Source organism: Pinus tabuliformis, chromosome Q, assembly GCF_031772625.1.
Source record: "Pinus tabuliformis cultivar Carrire ecotype Pingquan chromosome Q, CPIR1, whole genome shotgun sequence".
Lineage (NCBI taxonomy): Eukaryota > Viridiplantae > Streptophyta > Pinopsida > Pinales > Pinaceae > Pinus > Pinus tabuliformis.
The window spans coordinates 1,376,878,696-1,376,885,040 of record NC_142296.1 but is presented as its reverse complement, the minus strand read 5'-3'; positions in this window follow the sequence as shown (position 1 = coordinate 1,376,885,040).

Sequence of the window (6,345 nt, the reverse complement as noted above, 5' to 3'; positions counted from 1 at the left end):
CTTTCAAGAAATGGAAAGCTTTGGTTGAGATTGAGACAGGAAAGAAATTGAAGTGTCTTGGATCAGACAATGGAGGTGAATATTGTAGCAAAGAGTTTGATAGGTACTGTTCAGAGCATGGAATTCGCAGAGAGAAGACAGTTCCAAGAACACCACAAGAAAATGGTGTGTCAGAAAGGATGAACAAAAAACAATCATGGAGCGTGCAAGGTGCATGAGATTGCATGGAGAATTGCCTTTACAGTTTTGGGCAGATGCTGTAGATATTGTTGTTTATCTAATAAATAGAGGGCCTTCAAGTTCCTTAGATGGTGGTGTTCTGGAGGAAGCATGGACAGGTAAAAAGGTAAACTACTCTTTTTTAAAGCCTTTTGGTTGTGAGGCCTTTGTCCATATTGATAAAGAAAATAGAACAAAGCTTGAGGCAAAGTCAAAGTAATGTACCTTTATTGGATATGGTGTTAATGATTTTGGTTATTGCTTATATGATTACAAAAATCACAAAATCATTAGGAGAAGAGATGTAATATTCAATGAAAAGGTCTTGTATAAGAATCAGTTGCAGGAAAAGAAACAGGAAAAAGAAAACAAGGAATACGCAGTTCTTGATGAAACCACTGAAAAAGTAAAGGTGCCTGAAAATAATAATAATCAACAACCACAACAGCAGCAACCACCACAACAGCAACAGGCACCCCAAACATCTGAAAGTGGTGTTAGAAGATCTACTAGGATAAGTAGACCCCCTAAACGATACTCTCCTTCATTATATTATTTATTGTTGACTGATTCCGGTGAACCCGAATGTTATGAATAAGCAATGCAGGTTGAAAGCAGGAAGAAGTGGGAGGTAGCCATGGAAGAAGAGATGGAATCCTTAATGCATAACCAGACTTGGGACTTAGTCAGGTTGCCTGCAGGTAAAACTACATTGTAGAATAAATGGGTTTACAGGCTGAAGGAAGAAGATGGAGGAAAATAGAGGTACAAAGCTAGACTTGTGGTGAAGGGGTTTGCACAGAAGAAAGGTATTGATTTTGATGAAATATTTTCTCTTGTTGTTAAAATGACTTCAATCAGAACTATTTTAAGTTTAGTGGCAATTGAAGATTTTCATCTTGAGCAGTTAGATGTAAAGACAACCTTTCTCCATGGGGATTTGGAGGAAGAGATATATATGCAGCAACCACAAGGATATGAAGTGAAAGGGAAGGAGAAACTAGTGTGCAGGTTGAAGAAGAGCTTGTATGGCTTAAAACAGGCTCCAAGGCAGTGGTATCTAAAATTTGACAAGTTTATGTCTGAACAAGGTTATACTAGATGTTAGTCTGATCATTGTGTTTATCTAAAAAAGAAAAATGATGGTAGCCATATTATATTGTTATTGTATGTAGATGACATGCTTGTTGCAGGATCTAACATGCAGGAAATAAATGTGCTCAAAAGAAAATTGGCAAATTCATTTGCAATGAAGGATTTGGGAGCTGCAAAACAAATCCTTGGTATGGGAATAACTAGAGACAGGAAAAATTGCAAGTTAACATTGTCTCAGAATGAGTACATACAAAAGGTGTTGAAAAGATTTAACATGCACAATGCAAAACCAGTTAGTACATCTTTTGCTAGCCATTTCAAACTTAGTAAGGAAATGTGCCCAAAGGCCCAAGAAGACATGGATTATATGTCTAAAGTTCCATATGCATCAGCAGTTGGAAGCTTAATGTATGTAATGGTCTGCACAAGGCCTGATATTGCACATGCAGTGGGAGTTGTAAGCAGGTACATGAAAAATCCAGGAAAGGAACATTGGATGGCAGTGAAATGGATTCTCAGATATTTGAAAGGTACCACAAATCAAGCATTATGCTTTGGTGGTTCAAACATTTCCCTACAGGGATATGTTGATGCAGATATGGCAAGTGACAAAGATAATAGGAGGAGCACTACAGGATATGTATTTACTATTGGTGGAACAACTGTCAGTTGGGTTTCAAAAATCCAAAGTGTTGTTGCACTTTCAACAACAGAAGCAGAGTATGTTGCTGCTACAGAGGCTAGTAAAGAAATGATTTGGTTACAAAGGTTTATGGGTGAATTGGGTAAGGAGCATGATATGGGCACGTTATACAGTGATAGTCAGAGTGCCATTCATCTTGCAAAGAACTCAACGTTTCATTCCAGGACTAAATACATACAACTCAAATACCATTTCATACAATCAGTGTTGGAAGATGGAGAGTTGAAGCTGGAAAAGATACACACTAGCTAGAATCCTGCATAACAAAAGTTGTAACCAGGGAGAAACTGAGGTCTTCAAGGATGACGATGAAGATGAGAAACAACTAGGTCCAAAGAGGATTCATTGTCCAGCAAATGAAGTAGTGGTGGAGTTGCTACAATCATTCTCCAAGTGGGAGATTGTTGTGTGTGGAGCATGATTATTCAGAGGTCTTTGTTTCAGCTGGATGTATAACCTAGGAAGTTTGTACCACCCTCCACGCGGGGGGGTTGCGGGGGGGACTTGTCCCCCCCGCAGGGGTCCGGGGGGGGGGGGGGGGGGCGATACCCCCCGGCTGGGGGTCCGGGGGCCAGCGGTCCCCGGCGGGGGCTTGGGGCAGTGCCCGCGAAGCCAAAAACAGATGTAAAATTGCGTTGTAAAAGTATAGTAATTTCTAGTCAATCTGGGCCGTTCATTAGGCAGATGATCTGACGGTAGAACTTATGTTTAGTTTAGGGTTTTTTGCCCTAGAAGGCAACCCCTCTCTTTGTATGAGGGCATTGTATTTTAGGCTGTGTAATAGATGTGTATTCTGTGAGTGAGAAACAAAGAGGTGAGACTGTGAGAGAAAACAAAGGATATTACAACGAATCTGTTGTAGGTTGTGTCTCTTCATTTTGCTGGATAATAGAAAGGAAGGACTGGATGTTCGGGGTGGATGTAGCCCAAACTGGGTGAACCATGTATATTTGTGTCTCTCTTGCTTTATGCGTTTTCTGTTTTTATATTTCTGCAATATTTTATGTGTTCCATTGCTCCATAATATATAATTTTCTAACACAAACCACGTACAGACAGAGAGTACCCATACCAAAAATATTGATGAAGTCGACCCAGAAAACGACTGAAAGGGGATCCGAGGCTCATACCCTAGAAACCCTAACTGCTAACAAGTGATTACAAGAAAAGACCTTACCCGTTTGGGCCAGCAACAACAGAACTGAAGTCCACACCTGAAGCGCTCGACAAACCACCTGCAAGGACAACAGCCATACGTTAGAATTGTGAGAACATTAAAACCCTGAAACGGAGTAATGTAAGGTGAGGGTTTGTAAGCTTATGCTTACCAGAAGAGCAATGTCGAACTGGAGAAAGGTTTCGACCGGTTGCCAACCAGCAAGGGAACCCTGCTCACACAAGAGCAAGTCCCTTAGCATAACCAGAAAAACTGACTGAACAGTTAAAGCATAGAGGGAGGACTTACCACCGTATAGCCGACGAGTTGAGGTCGAACGTCGAGTCCCCTGATGGCGGCGACCTGATATACCACAGTCAAATAACCAGTTAAACAACATAGTACATATGGCGATAGAATAAAATAGTATAGGAACAAATGCATTCAGAAAATAGCAACCACAAATAGCACCCACGAAACCTATAAGGCAGAGAAACCCAGTAGCAGACCATAGAGGACCAAGTCTCGAGCCCCTCGAGCTCATTGACGGAGCGAGAAGTATAAACAAATCCATCTCATTAACATAACCCAGATAGCGGAACAAGGCTGAGGTTAAAGACTACAAACAGAGCCTAGTGAACAGAGCAGAGGCTGAGGTCACATATAGGTCAAGCGCCACTGAAACAAACCACCAAAAGTCATAGAGGAACAGTCGAGAAACCCTCTCAGCCACCAGAGAATGAAGTGAAATGCCAAGTGAACAGAGGTCAGGTGTGTAATCCAAAGGCGGAATAGCGTATTTCGAGGACGGGACAGGTGTTCCCCTCACATCAATCAACAAGTACCAGCAATTAATTAAACAATAAAAAATATCAACTTCCAAACCATCGAGAGCCTTATAATTGTAATCACCACATTAATCATAACTTAATTGTTGATTAATCGCAAGGTTCAAAAGGGCTGGACCCATTAAATATTAAAGCACAATTAATATTCTCAAAGAATGAACGTTCCTATAAAGATAAATATTATTTGGGAGGGAGATGTTATTTGCTAATAATGGCCATTTCCATGTTAGGATTCTATGATGGAACCTTGATAATTGATTTAAGGGAATTGATTTTTTATTAAGGTAATTGTGTTCCTCTATATATATGGACTTATAAGAACACCTCATTGAAAGATATCCACCACTAGAAAATTGCTCCCAAGTTTTATGGCCCATATAAGGTCCTCAAATGTATTTGGCAACTAGCTTATCAATTGGAGCTTCCTAGCCACTCTAAAATTCATCCAATATTTCATGTCTTCTTCTTTAAAAAAGTGTTTGACTTTAATTTCTATATTTAAACTTGACTTCTAGAACTAGATGAAGAAGGTTCCATCTTGTTGTAGCCTAAGGCTTTCCTCAACAAAAGTGAGTAGTGTTTATGCCAACACAACATACAGGAGGTTTTGATATAGGGGAAAGATACACAACTCAAGGATATCACATTGAACCAACAAAGATCCTTCAACAATTATCTTAGCTTCAGCCATGAGGAAAATGTTTCTTTATAGGGGGGGGGTATTTTAGGGCCCTACTCTAACCCCTTAAAGTAGCTAGATAAATTGACATGTGTTGAGGCCATATTTATTAAATAAGGCCCATGTAGGAGTTATAGCATGAAAGCAAAAATTGGAAAAGGCTTACTAGAAGTTTCTTCCCACTAAAAAGTTCCTAGGGGGTTGGATATAAACCATATAATGAAGTACAAGCAAGGTATTGAGATGTCTTGTGAAGCATATTGTAGCTAGAGCTTTGCTCATTTGGAGCTTACCCCTTCGAAAAGGGAAACAAAAGTTACTTTTATCTATAAATATATTTCTATTTGTGATATTTTAATTCTTTTACAATTGCCAATTGTTATTATAATTTATCATTTATACTTTTAATCTTACTATATTCTATTATTTTTATTTTACTAATTAAAGTCGTCACAATGATATCTGTAAATTTATGATTTATGTATATAAATCTATTTATGCTACTTAATAAATACACTCCTTAATAAAAAAAAATAGTATATAACATATTATTATCCTACTGCAAGCAAGTATTACACATTCAGTAACACGTTGATTGCCAATTACTTTGCTATTTGACTAAAAATCATATAACACTTTCTAAATTTCATATATATATTCTTGTATTTTATTGGCTATCATCTTATTTTGCAATGATTTAATCCTATTAATGCAATGTACAATTGTTTTCATACCAGTACTGAGGTTGCAAGATGGGCATTAATGACAAATTTGATAAAATAAGAACCATCCAATCGCTCAAGCTACATTTAAAAAACATCCATCTATTTGATGAAAACTGCTCAGCGCAACCAAACCATGAACTTCACATTCACTAGAATAAAAATAACTCTCCTATCCTAACATTCAATCCACATTTAACTTATTGAGTGCACATTCAATGTGGGAAGAATTCCCCACATTCCAAGAGATGGTATCTCTCTATTATATGCCTTGATCATTTGAATAAATTTGTCCATTTTCAATCTTGTCCTTATGCAATAAAAATACCTAAAATAGATGTATGTACCCACCTACTTAATACAATCTCTATACACAAAAATATTCTCACCTGCACAATTCTCATCTTCTTTGCATAAAAAAAAAGTATATACACTTTGTACACATAAGAGGTATATACAAATAAACTACCTTGGACATGGACAAACTCTTGTCCTTATGAAAAATTACGTTGTCAAGGTCATTTCTTGTCCAAGTTTTGTCATATGTGCATGTTGCATGCTTGTGAGGTGTGTAGTTGTAAGGGAAACATGAAGAAAATATAGTTATATATTGAGTAGAATTACAATTATATGACTAGGATATTGGTTCCTCCAAAACATTTCCCCAATTGGAAAAGACCAACGTTAAAATAGTCTATGAGACTAGATTCCATCCACCCAACAACCTTGACTTGAATGACTAATGTACTTCAAATGTAAATGCAAGTATAATTATATTCAATGCAACATTTACTGCAAATTTGAGTTGGAAAATGAGTATAACACTCCAAGTGCAAGTGCACCAAGGACTAACCTTCTACTGGGATGATGGGTGTACCCCATGATGTTGATGTCTAGTGAGCCAAACAACAAAGTAGATAAAT